The sequence below is a fragment of the Polyodon spathula genome, chromosome 2 (genome assembly GCF_017654505.1).
Source record: "Polyodon spathula isolate WHYD16114869_AA chromosome 2, ASM1765450v1, whole genome shotgun sequence".
Taxonomy (NCBI): Eukaryota; Metazoa; Chordata; class Actinopteri; order Acipenseriformes; family Polyodontidae; genus Polyodon; species Polyodon spathula.
The window spans coordinates 75,330,228-75,348,329 of NC_054535.1; the positions used below are offsets into that span (position 1 = coordinate 75,330,228).

Here is an 18,102-nt window from a genome sequence, read left to right on the forward strand (position 1 = left end):
AATTTAAGTTCCCAAGTTCTCGTCTTCTGTGTTCTTGAAATCACCCTTTAAAACAAGAACTGCCAGATCATACTAAGATTATTTAGTATAATTCCTGTGTATCTAAGCCTCTCTCCGGTCACTTTAAAATAACACTCCTTGAGAGAAAAACTACATTCTAAAGAAAAACAAACATCTTACCATTAAGCAAAAATATATTATTTGTACAAAAAAAGTGACAATGAATAAGACAGTGTAATCAAAGCATTCTGTAAAGCGTCGTGCAGTGCTGCGTGGCCCACTGTTTTATATATTATTATTTAGAATCCCCTGTGGTGATATAGTGGAGGCTGACACATGGATAATCAGAATCCAGTGTGAAGAAGCTACTACCTGATGTTGAAGGAATCCCCCGAATTTCTTCACAGTATTTTGCATATTCTTGAGCTGTATCCGCGCATGACTTGGTATTTACAGACTGGTCAACTCAAAAAAATTTGATGAAGATTCAAAAGGCCTGGTGAAAAAAAACAAACAAACACATATGTATAGCCCTTGGCCCTAGGAGCAACATTCTCATTGACCCAGTTCTGCTCAACAAGTAACAATAACTTCTTAGTAATTGTGGCAGGGCGAAATTCTTTAATGTAAATAGTGTGTGTGTGGGAATGTAAGGTTGGCAGGGATGGGATTACATCTGTCCCTTCCAGCAATCACAGGTGTGGCCATTTCCAGTGGCCACATGGATAAAAGGAAGGTGAAATCCTTTGTCTGCTGAAAGGGAGTAGGCGAGTGTTTTGATGTGTGTTTGTGTACGTACAGTGAAGGCTAATGCCCAGCCTACAATACATATTGTTTTGTTTAACCTTTTATTTTTGTCCTTGTTCCTGTTTATTTGTTCCTGTTTTGGTTTGTTTTTTGTTTAATGAACGTGTGCAACAGTGCTTTAAACTGCAGCTTCTAGCCTCTGAGTCTCATTCCTGATGCAATCCTTCCACAGTAACCAATTAATGAAACTAATAAAACAGAGTTATTGTCTTTATATTTGGTAGACACCTGTATTCTTCTGTGGATGCAATAAGAAAATAAAAAGAGGTCTAGCAATGAATCTGTGGCAAAGTGCCCTGCCCCTGTGTGTATTTTGTGTTATATGTTGTGTGTTAATGTTGGTGTTTAGTCATTGGTGCACAGGATATAAAAGGGTCTGTGTAACTCGAGTGTTTAAAACGTATATTTGTATTTAGGCACGGGAATTGCACAGCACTTCACGTGCAAGTAAAATGTAATAATATGTGAGCACGGGGAATTGCACTTTATTAACTCATGTGCAGTTGTACCGCGACTCCAATTGAACAACTTATTAGCAATCGAGTCTTAGTACAGCTGCATAAAAGCAGCATGTTTTCACTCACTCGGGGTTGTGTGTTCGGTGAGTGAAGAATGGGATTGGAGACAGAGGTTATAATAATAATAATAATAATAATAATAATAATAATAATAATAATAATAGTTAAAATATCAGCTCACTGTGTTTGTCTGTGTAGTCCGTTTTGTTTGTTTCTTTAATTTGGCAAAAGTGCAGTATCCTGTATTTTTGTTTGTTCCAACCTTGTTATTTACTGTTCTGTTCATTCATTAAATGCTGAGCGAAACCAATCGCTCAGCTCCACCCAACTTCACCTCTCTGTTATTTATTTCCTGGTTCCTGTTTCCGGTCTGACGTCACCCACTGCAGTCGTCTTTGTAACAACAATCTTCTTTTTTTAAAACATTGTAAGTTTATTCACTTGGCAAGGACTGTTTAAGTCATATACAGTAGCTCATATTTCAATTCTAAGTCAATTCAGTTTGATGTATGAAGATTCATTTGCTGATGTGTTTATTGAATCCATTATTCTCTCTATTACTTGCATGAACATGGAATTTTTATAAAAAGATTTTGCTCAAAAGAGTCAACTTCCCTATATATACAGTATATTTGCAAGGCCAAATTGGAAATTTAAATGGGATTTTTTTTCCCTTTGATTTACACAACCTACTCAACACTTTCAATGTGTGAAAAAATGGGAGGGTGTGTGTGAAAAAACAAATCAATTAAAAATAAAAACCTGAAAAGTCTTCATTAAATAAGTATTCACCCCCTTTGACAGTCCTAAATAAGCTCAGGTGCAAACAATTGCCTTCAGAATTCACACACTAAGTTAAATGAAGTCCATCTGTGTACAATAAAAATGGTTCACATGATTTCAGATTAAATACACCTGTCTCTGTAAGGTCCCACATTTGGGTAGTGCATTGAAAACAGAGATACTACCATGAAGACCAAGGAGCTTTCAAAACAACTCCAGGATAAAGTTGTGGAAAGGCACAGATCAGGGGAGGGGTATAAAAAGATTTTGCATTTGGATTTGGAAGGAGAATTTCTCTGGCTACATGGAAACACACACTAACCAAAATTGAGTGAGTTTCCAAGGAAACTGCCCTACTGACAACCACAGATGCTACATTCAGTCCAGTTAATGACTTACCTGTGTTGGCTACTCTGGAAGCAATCAAGTTTTCGAGCAAGTCATCTGGAATGGGGCTCCCATCTTTGTAATGCCTCGACATTCTTCTGGAGGGGCGTCTTCTCCCACACCCAATTTTCAAGCATTTGGGAAGGCACTTCCACAAAATCTGTTTCCACACGGGTTCCACTAAACTTAGCAAAATCTGTCTGAAGAGAATAAAGACTTATCACATCCTTGGATTTTTTCTCCTCATTTTTGATTGGTATACATCAGCAACAATAGGTATTGACAGTTTTTGCAATAAATAATAAAAAAAAAAACTTTAACTACCTCTATGAACATACATTGTCTTATCCTTTCACTTTTTCTTCGTGCTCTAGGTAATTGATGTAGAAAGGACAGTAGCACTACTGGTGCTGACTTTCAGCCAGGCTTAGCCAGTTACATTGGGAATAAACACTATTAATGCAAACAAAGCCAGACCAGACAATACAATACAGATAAGCATAAATTGTGGGGAAATATTTAAAACAATAGAGAAGAATTGCTCGATAAAGAACATCCAGCATGGATTATGGAAAACAAAGTTGACAGCAGACCAACAAACAATGAATGATATGTGCTGCTTTAAAAAAAAAAATTGCAATTGCAGTACATACATGTATTATCATATTCATATATACTAAATCTAAACTGAGGGAAGACACAATAGATGAAGCTGATTCACTGAACTCTACGTGAAAAAGATCTGTATCGTTGATATGTTAAAACAATGTGGCACTGAAACAACAGAACACAGGTGTGTGCCAAATATTACGACAATCATTTAATATAGAGATTACAGACTCTGTACCCTGTAAACGTATATGGCAGCTATCTAAAGTGAAGGATGCTCAGTTGGAATTGTGGTGGCAGCGGCTTTACTAGAACATCAAAGCTGCCTCACGGGGATGCTTCACACATCTATAAAACATGCCACTTATTTTAAGCACAGGATTTCAGATGAATGCAATAGTAGGAACAGCAGACTAAAACCAATCAGTCCTGTAGCTTATTCATCAAAACCCCCGTCTCACAGGGAAAAGAAGCAATCAAAACAATAACTTTGGTTATTAGAGAAAGATTCAAACCAGACTCGAAATAACATAAATACGACTAAACTGATCGTTACAGCACTCCCCCTTTTTAATGCACCAGGAACCACAGTTAATAGACCATGTTATCTATCTTGTGCCTTAAAACAAGACTGCAAGTTCTAGTGGAATAGTATTATGGGGAAAATTGGAGCCATGAGCACTGCATAATAACCAGTTACATTGTATGAAGGGCTGGCTTAAAATTAATTTATATCAAACATTTCTAATGCCAAGCTTGCATGTACATACACCCTTGTGTTTAAATTGTGCAGAATGTATTTAAAAACATGACATGAACTGTGACCTTTAGGTTTCCCAAGAAACAATACAGACATAGCGGCATGATGGATAACATTCCAAAAATTCAAAGCATCCATATTATTAGAGGAACTGACTGCAACGGCTGAGGGACAGGTGCTTCAGCAGCCATGTGAAGTCCTGTTCCTTGTCAGAACCCTGAGCTCTATAACCGTACACTGCTCAAATTTCACCTCAAGCATTACCTTGAGATGCTGCTGGATGTTCTGACATTCTGGGTATTCATTCTATTACTGTTTAAAATTCGCCACCATAGCTGCAACTGACACCATGCGGTCTCCTTCAGGCGTGAGGCAGCCTGGCTGAAGACCAAAGCAAGCTGTATGCCCGTACTTTCCGTCTCTGAAAGAAACAGACAGAAACAGAAACAGTTTATATATGTGCAGTATGCTTATATCAATTTTGATTATTGACATTTTTCTACATCCCTATATTTGAGTATAATGATGCATGCATTTAAAAAAATCGCCAGCAAAAGACGTCACTGCCCGAGAACACAAACAGCAACTTGCTGTGAGAAAAAACTAACAAAAACATGTATTGCCCGATCTCGAATCACCCGTGACATTCATTCTTAAATTTGTAGGAAAATGGTATATTGCAAAACCAGTGTATAACGCAAATGACTAAGAAGTCTTGGATTACATCAATTGCATTGTCATACTTGTTGTATAGCGAGAATTTCTTCTATACTACCCTATGAAAAACACCATTGTATACTATGCAGAATACTATAACCTGAATATACTGCACACATGCAATCTGTAAAATGTTACATTATATTGTATAGTAATGGACAAAATATAGTAAGTGGGTGAAGGTGGACAAGCACAATGAAGCTCAAACTGTTTTAGTCTTGTATTATGCAAGCAGCCAATTCAAAACAATTTTAGCTTATTGATAATTCACATACCAAAAATTTCTGCTTCAGACAAAATGTTGATTGCAGGTATCAGAAAACGTGATCAGACAGCGCAAAGCTTTTTTGTTTATTATCAGTTCTAATACTTTAATGCCATATAGCTTTATCCTTGTCCTCTCAAGTGGCAGTAATCGTGGAAGGCAACAGGTTGGCAATTACAACCTTTAACATTCGAGAGGGCCCGTAAATCCTGCTTCTTTTGAACGACTGCTGCCTGTCATCGCACACTCTCATAGTGCTGTGTGGCAAAGTGGTTGATTGTGTACAGGTGCAAGAATGATGCAGTGCGCAATGAACAGACAGAGATTTGTAATCCAGTTTAGAAAAGTACTTTTATTTATACAATGCAGGTCTGGTGACCAAACAATGATCCCCGGCAATACACGTACAATGTGTAGTGCACGGGGTAAATAATAACAGTTTCGCAGTCCCAAACAATAAAGACAAGTATCCCTCTCACAATGTACAAACATGGTCACCAGTCCTGGGTGCGTGCTGTAGTGCTCGTGGTGGGTGATACAGTTTAATCCGTGACAATAGTGTAGTGCTGTTCCAGGTTTTATGCTGGCCTTTAGCGACAGCTCCGGAACGTGTTAGTTGTCTATTAAGTAACAAGTAACAATTATAGACAAGACAAACAAATACTCACGATAGGTTTCACAAATACTGAGCGTGTCCTTCTGGGTTATTTTTTGTAACCAAAGTGAAGGAACAGATTATGATTCTCTGTCCCCCTTTTTATGCTGTCACACATGACCCCTTGGTAAATGAGTGCAACCATCTCTCCAATCTGCGGCTGTCACGTTGTTTCCCTTCGGGGTCAATGCGTTATTGCAACGAATTTTCGCTTTCTTCCAGACTGGCCGGCTTCCCGACCCTGGGAAATAACTGTCAGTCCAGCCCGTCCAAATAACTCTGTTCTCACTACTTAGCACCCTCAGAGGTCAGGAGGAAAATTTACAAGCAGCAAGATTCATTGTATTTCTGTCACAAGCTATTAGCATGTATCAGAGTTTCATCGCACATTCTCATAGAGCTGTTAGCATGTGTCCACAGTTTGACAAATGGGCTTATCCAGTGTGAACTCTTGACCAGGAGTTTTATGAATTCTATTCGGTCTATTTGATCCATTAAGCTTAATCAAAGTGGCTGTGTATTGTTTGGCAATGCAAAACCGTAAAGGTGACTGACGTTAACTGTAGAAAGACTGTGTCAGGGAATAAAACTTTGATTTTGTGAGGTTACAGAAATTATGTATTTGTCTAAGATGCTGTATTAATATATTGTATTATATGTCATGCTGTGTTATGCTACCATTTTACTTTAATGGTCGATGTACCAGAAAAATTATGATTGTGAGGAAAACTTCAAACACATAAAAACCATTTAAACACACATACCTTGGATGAAGATCCAGGTAGAACTGCCCTATCTCCTCCCCAGTCACTATGTCCTTCATGGAGTAGACTCACGCCCTCATGCCACACATGAGGATTAGCTACCTGCTGGAAACCGAGTCCCAGGAGGTCCTGGTAAATGCTGAGCAATCCTTCTGGTACCACCTCTACTGGGAAATGCTCCACCAAATACTTAAGCTCCTCTACTTTGTTCATGTAGTAAGCCATATCCCAGCCACTGATTTTCCCATCAAACTCAAATCCTCTTTCTTCACATTCTTTCTTCAGCTCCAAAATATAGGTTCTCTCCTGCTCACCCAGAAGCCGAAGCTTCTCATAAATCTCATCTACAAAATGTAAATATAAGGTTTGTTATATACTTGTTTTATGCAACACAAAAATTAACACTTTTTTTGTTACTGTAATCTATACTTTTATATTAAGAATATGTCTATCTCGTCATCTTATTACCAACCCTAACCGCTAACTTAGGTATGTTAAGAGAAATCTTAACAAAACACCAAAAAGCATTAACATCTAAAACATTAACGCTGTGCTGTGATTCTCCCACAGCTATGTTCACTTTTATACTAAACCTGTTTACTTCTTTTTTTGTGAAGTGTACCATTCTGTGCACTGTACTTTATTAGTAACAAGGCATGGCTGGCCTTCCATTTTTTAATATTCTGTAACCTAAAAGCTGTTTCAAATGTACATTTACATGTTTCTTCCTTTTCAGAAGTCTTATTTTCATTCCCTCACCCTGTAATTTAAATACCCTTACTCCTGCTGCTACCTGCATCAGCAGGGGGTTATCAGTGTCTTCAAGCTATGCTGTAGTTCAGGAAGGCAAAACAAAAATGCAAATAAACTTGAGCTTTGACCCTTCAACTCTGACACTCTGACAACTCTTGAATGTCAATGGACTTGACGGCTCTACAGTATAATACAGTGCTACTGTAGAGTATAGAATTCAAAGATCACAGCATCACATAACTTTCTACTACATCCATAAGGCTTATACGTGGGTATTCTTTTTATGAGTGCCCCATAAATCACTCACCTTTTAAAGGAATATCATTGTTTTTAGCTGACTTGGGTTCTTCGTTGAAACTTCATGAAACCTGTTAATTGTGCAACAAATGCATTAAACACTGACTGAGTGGACGAACATAAGCAATGCTGTATGCACACAAGTCTGATGTTAATCTTATCTGCACAGTTATCGAAGAAGGCCCTTACAGGCTCATGAATACGCTGCTTATAGAGAATCAGGAATACCTGTAGTGATCTAGTCCTGGACAGAAGTAATGTTTTGTTCTGTTAAAACAGCATGTTATATTCGTTAGTAAACACACAAATGAAGTAGCCTATCTAGAAAGGCTGCCAGATTCTTGGTATTCTTTGCTATGTTCATTTCAAGGTCATAATCAGCATGTGTGCTGAAACCCAGAAGCTTCGTAACCTTTGCCCGGAGTGGGATCAGCTCTTCAAGAATTTCCGTGTTCTCCTGCAATCACAAAACAAAGGCAGTGTCTCTAATTACACTCTGAAAACGACCCACATTAAACCTGTTATGCTGAGACCCTAATACTTAGTTAAAGAAACAATTAGTTTCATCCTAGTGAAGCCAGCATCATTCGGGCAGGTGATCTAAACCTAACCATGCAGCCAAACTAGAGCAACTCTGAACTGTTGCTTTCTTTACATATTCATTATGCTACACTGAATTGTGTATTACAGCAGTGATGGGGCTTTAATATTACTTTTTAAATTGGAATAAGCTGCTGTCAAATATGTTGGGTTTGCCAATATGTTGTCAATAATCTCCTTATATACAGTACAATAGAACAATATTGAGCCCATGAAACAATCATTTTTTAAACACAGCATATATTAGTATCTGTAACACCAGCTGTACCTCTTTACACCTAGACTGGAAAGCTGCTTCCATTTTCCTTCTGGTTTCTGGAACGTAACATCTCTTCATTAGTGGGTAGAAGTGGGGGTACTGAACGGTCACCCTGTATTTGTCATCCTCTGTTTTCTCTAAACTACCAACAAAGCTCTCAGCCCCCTCAAAATGACAGTGAAATCACAGAAATAAATAAATAAGGGTTTAGCTAAAATCCCACTTTCGGGCTTCTTTGTTGCTCTAACCAACCAAAACGGTGATATTTTTTAATGATATGGTGACATGGATATTCCCAGTTCCAGTTTCCATGCACAATACTCTATCCAAAGCTGTCTGATATTTAAGAACACATTCTTACCGAGCTCTTGTTCGGTGAATATCAGAGCAGTGTTTGTTGATGTCAATGGAAAGCTCACATATTTGTTTCTTGACGAACTTGATCTCCTTAATAAACCAAATTCAAACATGTGTTCAACATTCATACATCCCGGCAGTAAAGAATTTTTTTTTTTTCTTTCTAATATTTACACATGATCAAGGAAGGTATATTCAAAATTAAATATTATTCTTACTATGGTTTAGTGTTCTAAATATCCTTATAAAACGTTTATTCCGCATGATATATTTGTCATTCCAATAAACTGTACTGTAAACTTGAATTTGAATAAACAGTATGGCTAGCAGAACACTTTATTCATACTAATATTATCTATATCATTATCACACTAAATAAATATTTCTACATTACCATCATATAAAACAATGAGTCAGTTTTCATTACAGATGCCTTATTTAGCTTGTCCTGATCCCATTCTTGCATATTGATGTGTTTGCGGTCAGCAGGTGCTGCAACTTGTCATTGGCAATAACATACTCTAACAGCATGCCTTAGTAATGTGCTGGCTGTACAAAGTGGGTTCTCCTGACCGTGAAAGTGTACAAGCTGCAGATCGCTTCTCTTCTACCTACCTGCTGTACTTCTTTAGACAGGTGCAATCTGTTTCTTTTTGAAGTTGAACAAGCTTTGAATCCATGAATCGCTTAGCTTCTGGTCTGAGGTCACCTACGTTACATTTTTCCTGAAACTACACAACATTTACCTTTACCTTAAAAGCAGACGTATAACTACTTTTGGACACCTAGAATTAAAAAGGCAGTGAGAATGTCAGAAAGAGCTTGTTACTGCAACAGACATATCTGACATCTATTCTATTTTCTGCAAGTCTGTTTCAGGTAAGGCAGCAGGCATTTATACTCTATTAAAATTGGTTACTTTTTTTAGTTTGGCACCAATATTAATTTCACACAGATTAGTTACACATTATCACTAGTTCCCCTGTGATTTTTACTTTTATACATTAATGCAGACATTCAGACTATTTTTTAATCATGCAACCTACAGCTCAGGACGTGATTAGGTATCAGAAAATACAGGATTGTTGTAAACATATGGTGTAGTTCTTTGCAGATCCATTATTAAAAACCTTCACCCATAACGGCTCCCGAGTGGTGCTTCCGGTAAAGGCGCTCCGCGTGGAGTGCAGGATGCACCCTCTAGCCTGGACGTCGCCGGTTTGAGTCCAGGCTATTCTACTGCCGACCGTGGATGAGAGGTCCCAGGGGGCGGTGCACAATTGGCCGAGTGCCATCCGGGGATGGGCTTGCCTGTAAGTTGCCCAGAGTTGCTTTGTCCTCCAGCACTGTAGCTCTGAGGTGGCTGCATGGTGGGCCTGCAGTGTGAAAAGAAGCGATTGGCTGATGGCACACGCTTCGGAGGACACCATGTATTCGTCTTCACTGCTCCTGAGTCAGCGCGGGGGTGGTAGAGGTGAGCTGTGTCTAAAAATAATTGGCTAGTCTAAATTGGGAGAAAATGACAAAAAAATTTTAAAAGCAATTGGTGACTACTAAATTATATATATATATAGTAAGGTGGCAGGGGGAGGGTCAGATTCCTCCCTGCCTAAAAACATGTGAAAATGTATGTTTTATTTGATTTAATTGCTTTTGTTTAATTTGTTTGTTTAATTGCATTCATTGTGTTAATTATCCCCTGCATCTGGCTAGCATTGTAAATTAGAGCCAAGTTCAGGGTATTTAAGGAAAGCTGCCAGGTTGCTCACTGCTCTTGCTGCTGTGAAGTAAAGAGCCCGACTGGAAGTCGTAAGGTCTGGTAAAACCTACGTTTGGTTTTATGTAAATTTGTAGTAGTGTTTTGTTGTCGTTTTATATGTCAGGTAAACAGCTTAGCTGTCCTGCGTGTTAGTCAGGGACCTGTAGACGTTTAGTTAGTGCTCAGTGAGAACTAGGTGTTTGTTTGTTTCCGTTTGTTTGATTTATTTTTGAATAAAAGTGCGCGAAAGTGCTTATAAAAATCAAAGTTTTATTTCTGGGTCACATTCTTAAAGGGGCACAAACCCGATCTAAAGCCAATCTGTTCATTTTATATATATATATATATATATATATATATATATATATATATATATATATATATATATATATATATATAGCAAAAGTATTCCTTTTGGAAACCTAGATGGATAATGTTCCCAATGCTAACTAGAGGTAAGAAGATTGGATTTCTAAGCCGTCGTTATCACTCCTTGAAAGGACAGAGCTTTACACACCAACACGACCCTGAAAGAAAAACAACATACTTATCATGGCTTTAAACTGGTTTGATTCTAGCTAGAAGGAAGTGCTGGAGGGATGAGAAAGCTGCCCCAGATCAGCTATGTGACAAGCAGTGAATGGGCAGGATTCCTTTTCAAGTGTCCTGCCAAAACACCTCACCTCCAGCAGGCACAGAACAGGCTGTGCAGACACTATGCTGCTCACACTGCCTGTCCTTTTGACCTTTCTCAACTAAGTGTGTCTTCATGGTCTTAAGAAGCGAGGATATCTCAGCAGACATTTCTATAGTCTGTCCCAAAAACAGCCTATTTATATGAACTATTCTATGGCAGATCTAAATACAGCACAACTCATCTATTAAAAGGGTGCCAAAATACAGCCAGTCATACTGTAATATATCTTTGGATGGTCATCACATAGAAAAAGAGCCAAATGACAGTGTTCTTAATGATAAGGTGGTCATTCTTCTGTGGACCTTTTCACAACCACCAGGTTATGAATTAACGCACATTTTTGATGCTGAACTTGCTTGTTTGGTTGTTAGTAGCTTATTGATCCCAGAATCTCATCAAGCAGCTTCTTGAAGGATCCCAGGGTGTCAACTTCAACAACATTACTGTGTGGAATACACAGGTATTCTATACAGCACTGATACTTTACACTGCTATTATTACACAATTATTATTTCACTATTATCATCCACTTACAATTGTTACAAGATCTAGAAGAAACATCATGACTCTATTAATGGGACAAATTCTAGAACTGGATCACAAATCACTATCAATCCTTGAATCAAACCCTTGGTTTCAATGAAGGCGCAAATCCTTACAAGCTTACCGTGCAGCACATGGTTTGTACTGAATGGATACGTATCAGAAAGTAGAACTATTAGATACTGTTTTTTTATATTATTATTATTATTATTATTATTATTATTATTATTATTATTATGAATTTACCCCTATTGACCCACCTGCAGTGCAACAATCTTCTGAAACATTTCTTCCCTCATACTCATACTCTGACAGCTTTTTGTCTGGTTCAGCACTCGCCTCATGTACTGCTTGTTTTATTTTAGTTCTCAATTGAATTATATTTGCATATTTTGATAAGCACCAGCTGCAACTGAAGGGAAAAAGCAAAACACCGAATGCAATACATATCCTCACCTTGCCAGCAGGTTACCATACACTCCTTGTTTACCAATCATGAAACACCCCCTTGTGGCCACAGACCTACTTACACAAGAAGAGTGCCCTTTTTCACCTCAAATAGTGTTTTTTGTTATACTGCTAACATTTTATGGCAGAAGTTGGAAACATTTTCTACATGAGTTTTAATGTAACAACCTTCTTTAATAAGTAAAAACTCATTTAAAAAAAGTATTTTACATCAATTAGCCAGAGTGAACTTCACCGTCACTAGAGCCCCACACACTAATGCCGAGCTACTACAATTCTAGCTGTAACATTCTCTAGCCTTTTTACCCCCAGTCTGGCACTAGGAACTCTGAAAGAAGAACAGAGCAGAATAAAGACTCATTGTGATTCCATGTATATTTATTGATTAAGATAAATAGTAAGTCAAAAGTTGGAAAATATTCTTCTTGTTCATCATCCCTTTTGTAAATGTTTTTTTTTTAGTACTTTGTATGTATGTGACAGCTGCTCTTGTATCTGCAACTAGAGTAATTTTACTGTAGCTTTCAACAGACTCTTTGGTTTACACATTGAAATTGACAAAATCATGCCATAGACATGCTTTTGCTTTTGTTTTTGTATGGATCAATTCTTTGCAGCCAGCAGAGACATGGGGATTAGGAGAAATCAATGAGTTAAACGAGGCAGTCTTCCCAGCGACAGCGAGTGGAAGCGACAGCGAGTGGGAGAAGTACAGCGTGGAAAAGTACAGAGCAGTTTCGAAGCAGAAAGGAGAAATTGCATCTTGAATTGCTTTAATCAGAAAACAGAGGACATTGGGGAAACACAGCAGCAGCCGCGTGTGTTTTTTCTGATAACAAACAAGCTGAAACTCGGAGCAGCTGATTCAAATTCAGCGCCGTTTTGAGACACGGGCGAGGGGAGGAGCCGACAGCACAGCAGAACAACGCAGTTAAACGAGGCAGTCTTCCCAGCGACAGCAAGTGGGAGAAGTACAGCGTGGAAAAGTACAGAGCAGTTTCGAAGCAGTTTGAAAGCAGGTTGACGGCTGCAGAAGAAACTAAACTTCAAAAAAAAAAAACCCTCAACATGGTCTTCAAGCCAGTAATCTGTGACACCTGCTTGATGTGGGAAATCCGAGAAAACCCAGCGGAGCTAAACCAAGTGTGCGTAAAGTGCCGCGCGATCCAGGATTTGCATAAACTAGTAAGTATGCTAGAAATGGAGCTGGAAGAAGTGAGACAGCAACAAGATCTTGAGGAACTGGCACACCCACAATTCATGGAAGTCTGCATCACCCCTAACAGACTGAAAGCCACCAGGGAGATAGAAGGTCAGAACAGCTGGGTTCAGGTAGGCAGAAGCAGGGAAAAAAAGAAACTTCGTCAAACACAACCACCAGAAATCAAAACAACCAACAGATTTGAGTCACTTCAGAATTTTGATGAGCAGAACCAACAACAAGAGAATGAAAGGAACAACATCCAGGACCCTATTGACAGTGGTGACCAGACAGTAAAAAGAAGGGAGGTCATGATTGTTGGGGACTCCATATTGAGAAACACAGCAAGTTCAGTTCGCAGTTTGGACCCCCTTACTACAACAGTGTGCTGCCTTCCGGGAGCCTCGGTCAAGCACATCACTGAAAACGTGGACAGGCTCCTAGAACGAACAGGAGACGACCCGGTAGTAGTCGTCCACATCGGTACAAACAACATTGGAAGAGACAGACCAAAATCCCTGCAAAACAAATTCAGAGAGCTAGGAAGGAAATTAAAAGAGAAAACCAAAACTGTGGTATTTTCTGGTATACTACCCGCACCTTGCAAAGGACCATATGGACAGCTGGAAATAATAAATCAAAACCAATGGTTGAAGACGTGGTGCACACGGGAAGGCTTCACCTATCTTGATCATTGGACCACTTTCTACAACGAGGACTATCTGTATAGACGGGATGGACTGCATTTAAATAACAAGGGAACTAGTCTACTTGGAGAAAAGATCCTCGAGCAGGTTCGGAAGCATTTAAACTAGAAAGGAAGGGGGGAGAAATCAACAAAAAAACAGAAGGGAGACCGCATCAAAACAAGAACAACAACTCAGGTAAGACAACCATTAAATGTGTTTATCTAAATGCTAGAAGTATCAGAAACAAAATTCTAGAACTTGAAGCTACTGCACTAACAGGTAACTATGATGTGATAGGTGTTACAGAAACGTGGTTATCTGAGAGTGATGGGGACGAATATAATATTTGTGGGTATACACTGTATAGGAAAGACAGGCAGGACAGAAGAGGAGGAGGGGTAGCGCTATACATAAGAAACAGTCTTGAAGCCCAGGTGTTAAACCTGGACAAAGAAAATAAAACCGAATCAATATGGGTCAGAATAACAGACAAAAATTCAAAAGGCATAATAATAGGAGCATGCTATAGACCGCCAGATTCAGACAGTGAGCAAAATAATCTGTTATACAATGACATTAGAAATGTGTGTAGCAAAGGAGAAGCCATACTAATGGGGGATTTCAACTTCCCCCAAATAAAATGGGAAAACCCGGTGGGTAGCGCGAAGGATGAAATAGAAATGGTGGAAATGACAAATGACTGCTTCCTAACACAATTTGTGAAGGCACCCACTAGAGGGGAGGCATGCCTTGATTTAGTCTTTTCAAATAACGAAGATAGAATAACTAAAACAGAGGTCAGAGAACCACTGGCAAACTCAGACCACAACATGGTCTCATTTGAAGTGTTTTTTAAATCCTCAAAAGTAAAGACTAAAGCTAAGGTTTACAATTTTAGAAAAGCAAACTATGAAGGCATGAAACAGAGACTAACAGAAGTAGATTGGAGTAAAATAGAGAAAACATCCACAGAAAAAGGATGGTTGTTCTTCAAAAACGTAGTACTAGAGGCGCAAAACAATTATATCCCTAAAGTAGACAAATCTAAATGTAAAACTAAATTGCCAAAATGGTTTAATAGATCAATTAAAAAAAATATTCAGCGAAAAAAGGCACTTTACAGAGCATTAAAAAAGGACCAAAAAGAAAGTACACAGAAAGAGTACACAGAACTGCAAATGCAAGTCAAAAAGGAAGTTAGAAAGGCCAAGAGAGAAATAGAAATGAACATTGCTAAGGGAGCTAAAACCAATTCCAAAATGTTTTTCCAATATTACAACAGCAAGAGAACATTCAAAGAGGAGATTAAATGTTTAAGAGATACAAATGGCAAAATCGTAGAGGAAGAAAAAAAAATAGCAAATATGTTAAATGATTACTTTTCACAAGTTTTTACAAAGGAAGATACTGACAACATGCCCCACATGTCATCCAGTTCCTATCCAGTTTTAAATAACTTTAGCATAACTGAGGCAGAAGTGTTAAAGGGACTAGGAGCTCTTAAAATAAACAAATCCCCTGGGCCGGATGAGATCCTCCCAGTAGTACTCAAAGAAATGAAAGAAGTAATTTACAAACCGCTAACCAAGATCATGCAGCAGTCTCTTGACACAGGGGTGGTACCGACAGACTGGAAAATTGCAAACGTAATACCGATCCACAAAAAGGGAAACAAAACTGAACCAGGTAACTACAGACCAGTAAGCCTGACTTCTATTATATGCAAACTTATGGAAACTATAATAAGAGCCAAAATGGAAAATTACCTATATGGTAACAGGGTACTGGGAGACAGTCAACATGGTTTTAGGAAAGGGAGATCGTGCCTAACTAACTTGCTTGATTTTTTTGAGGATGCAACATCGATAATGGATAATTGCAAAGCATATGACATGGTTTATTTAGATTTCCAGAAAGCTTTTGACAAAGTCCCGCACAAAAGATTAATTCTCAAACTGAACGCAGTTGGGATTCAAGGAAACACATGTACATGGATTAGGGAGTGGTTAACATGTAGAAAACAGAAAGTACTGATTAGAGGAAAAACCTCAGAATGGAGTGTGGTAACCAGCGGTGTACCACAGGGATCAGTATTAGGTCCTCTGCTATTCCTAATCTACATTAATGATTTAGATTCTGGTATAGTAAGCAAACTTGTTAAATTTGCAGACGACACAAAAGTAGGAGGAGTGGCAAACACTGTTGCAGCAGCAAAGGTCATTCAAAATGATCTAGACAAGATTCAGAACTGGGCAGACACATGGCAAATGACATTTAATAGAGAAAAGTGTAAGGTACTGCACGCAGGAAATAAAAATGTACATTATAAATATCATATGGGAGATATTGAAATTGGAGAAGGAATCTATGAAAAAGACCTAGGAGTTTTTGTTGACTCAGAAATGTCTTCATCTAGGCAATGTGGGGAAGCTATAAAAAAGGCTAACAAGATACTCGGATACATTGTGAAAAGTGTTGAATTTAAATCAAGGGAAGTAATGTTAAAACTGTACAATGCACTTGTAAGACCTCATCTTGAATATTGTGTGCAGTTCTGGTCACCTCGCTATAAAAAAGATATTGCTGCTCTAGAAAGAGTGCAAAGAAGAGCGACCAGAATTATTCCGGGCTTAAAAGGCATGTCATATGCAGACAGGCTTAAAAGAATTGAATCTGTTCAGTCTTGAACAAAGAAGACTACGTGGCGACCTAATTCAAGCATTCAAAATTCTAAAAGGTATTGACAGTGTGGACCCAAGGGACTTTTTCAGCCTGAAAAAAGAAACAAGGACCAGGGGTCACAAATGGAGTTTAGAAAAAGGGGCATTCAGAACAGAAAATAGGAGACACTTTTTTACACAGAGAATTGTGAGGGTCTGGAATCAACTCCCCAGTAATGTTGTTGAAGCTGACACCCTGGGATCCTTCAAGAAGCTGCTTGATGAGATTTTGGGATCAATAAGCTACTAACAACCAAACGAGCAAGATGGGCCGAATGGCCTCCTCTCGTTTGTAAACTTTCTTATGTTCTTATGTTCTTATGTTACATTTATATAATGTATTACGCAGGTGTGTAACAAGCTGACTAGCTGCATGCTGTATTGTAGTATTGTGGACTCAAATACAACAAAATGGACCAAAACCAAAACTTAGCTCTTAAAGTTGTTTCAGGCAAACAACTGCAAATTTAAATGTTTAGACTGACCATGTCAAGGGGTCAAAAGTTATAGAGAGATCAAAATGTGGTTGATGTGGAGCTGTCCCTTAACGTGAACCAACCTCAGAAACGGTTTGTGCTATTGACTTGTGGGAGGTGAGACTTTATTGGAATTCGTACAGCAAATTCACAAAAGGTATACAAATACATCTGAAAGGAAACAAACGGAAGTTACACCTTAACAGAGTGTGTGACCTTTAACCTTGGGGTGAAACCCCAAAAATAACAAAATCTTAAAAAAAAAAAAAAAAAAAGAAAAGGTTATGTCCAAGCTTCGTCTGTGCAAGATTTCAGGAAGGTGATATTTTTGGTTTGCTTTGAAAAAATCAAAACCTAGCCTGCCCCATTATTTATTTTATCACATGTGGTGCATTAACATTTGCATTCCAGCAAAACCAATGTAGCGCAATACAGGCTGTGGTTTTAAAATTATTCCAACAATATCTATACCGTTATGTAAAGAATTTACATAACACGAATGTCATGGATTTTTTTATTTTTTGTTCTTTCGCACGACATCATGTGGTGATATTGAATTCCGTAGTTTTATTTACTTCAAATTCAAAAACGCATACAGCACATCCCTAATGAAAAAGCATACATAGTTCTAACGTATCTGATTTTACTTGTACTAATTTAAAAGGAAGATACATTTCAACATCATGACGTTTCAATATAAGAAGCTATCGTATTGTATTGCCTTAGTTTGTATAGTCTGTCTGTTTGCTGCTATAAAACCACATGGCATGATATAATTATACCACGCTACCACAATACATGCGTGTGGAAAACACCAAATGTGAAAGAGTACTACATGCACTGAAAAAAAGAATACAGTGAAAACAACTGCAAATCCACCGACTTAGCGTTGTCTTTTTTTTTTTTTTTTTTTTCTGTTGCCAAATTTGAATCTGCTACTCCCGTGTGTGCAAGTAAATCGAGCCGGTCCACTTCCGCTGCGAGTGCGCAGGCGCTAGAGTGCATCACACGTTTGCCT

The 18,102-nt window shown here is 38.3% G+C and overlaps 1 pseudogene; it reads right to left on the bottom strand.

Annotated features, from left to right (window-relative positions):
- Nucleotides 1–295: 295 nt before the first annotated feature.
- On the bottom strand, nt 296–12,027 carry LOC121326962 (annotated as a pseudogene).
- Between the last annotated feature and the right edge of the window lie 6,075 nt (nt 12,028–18,102).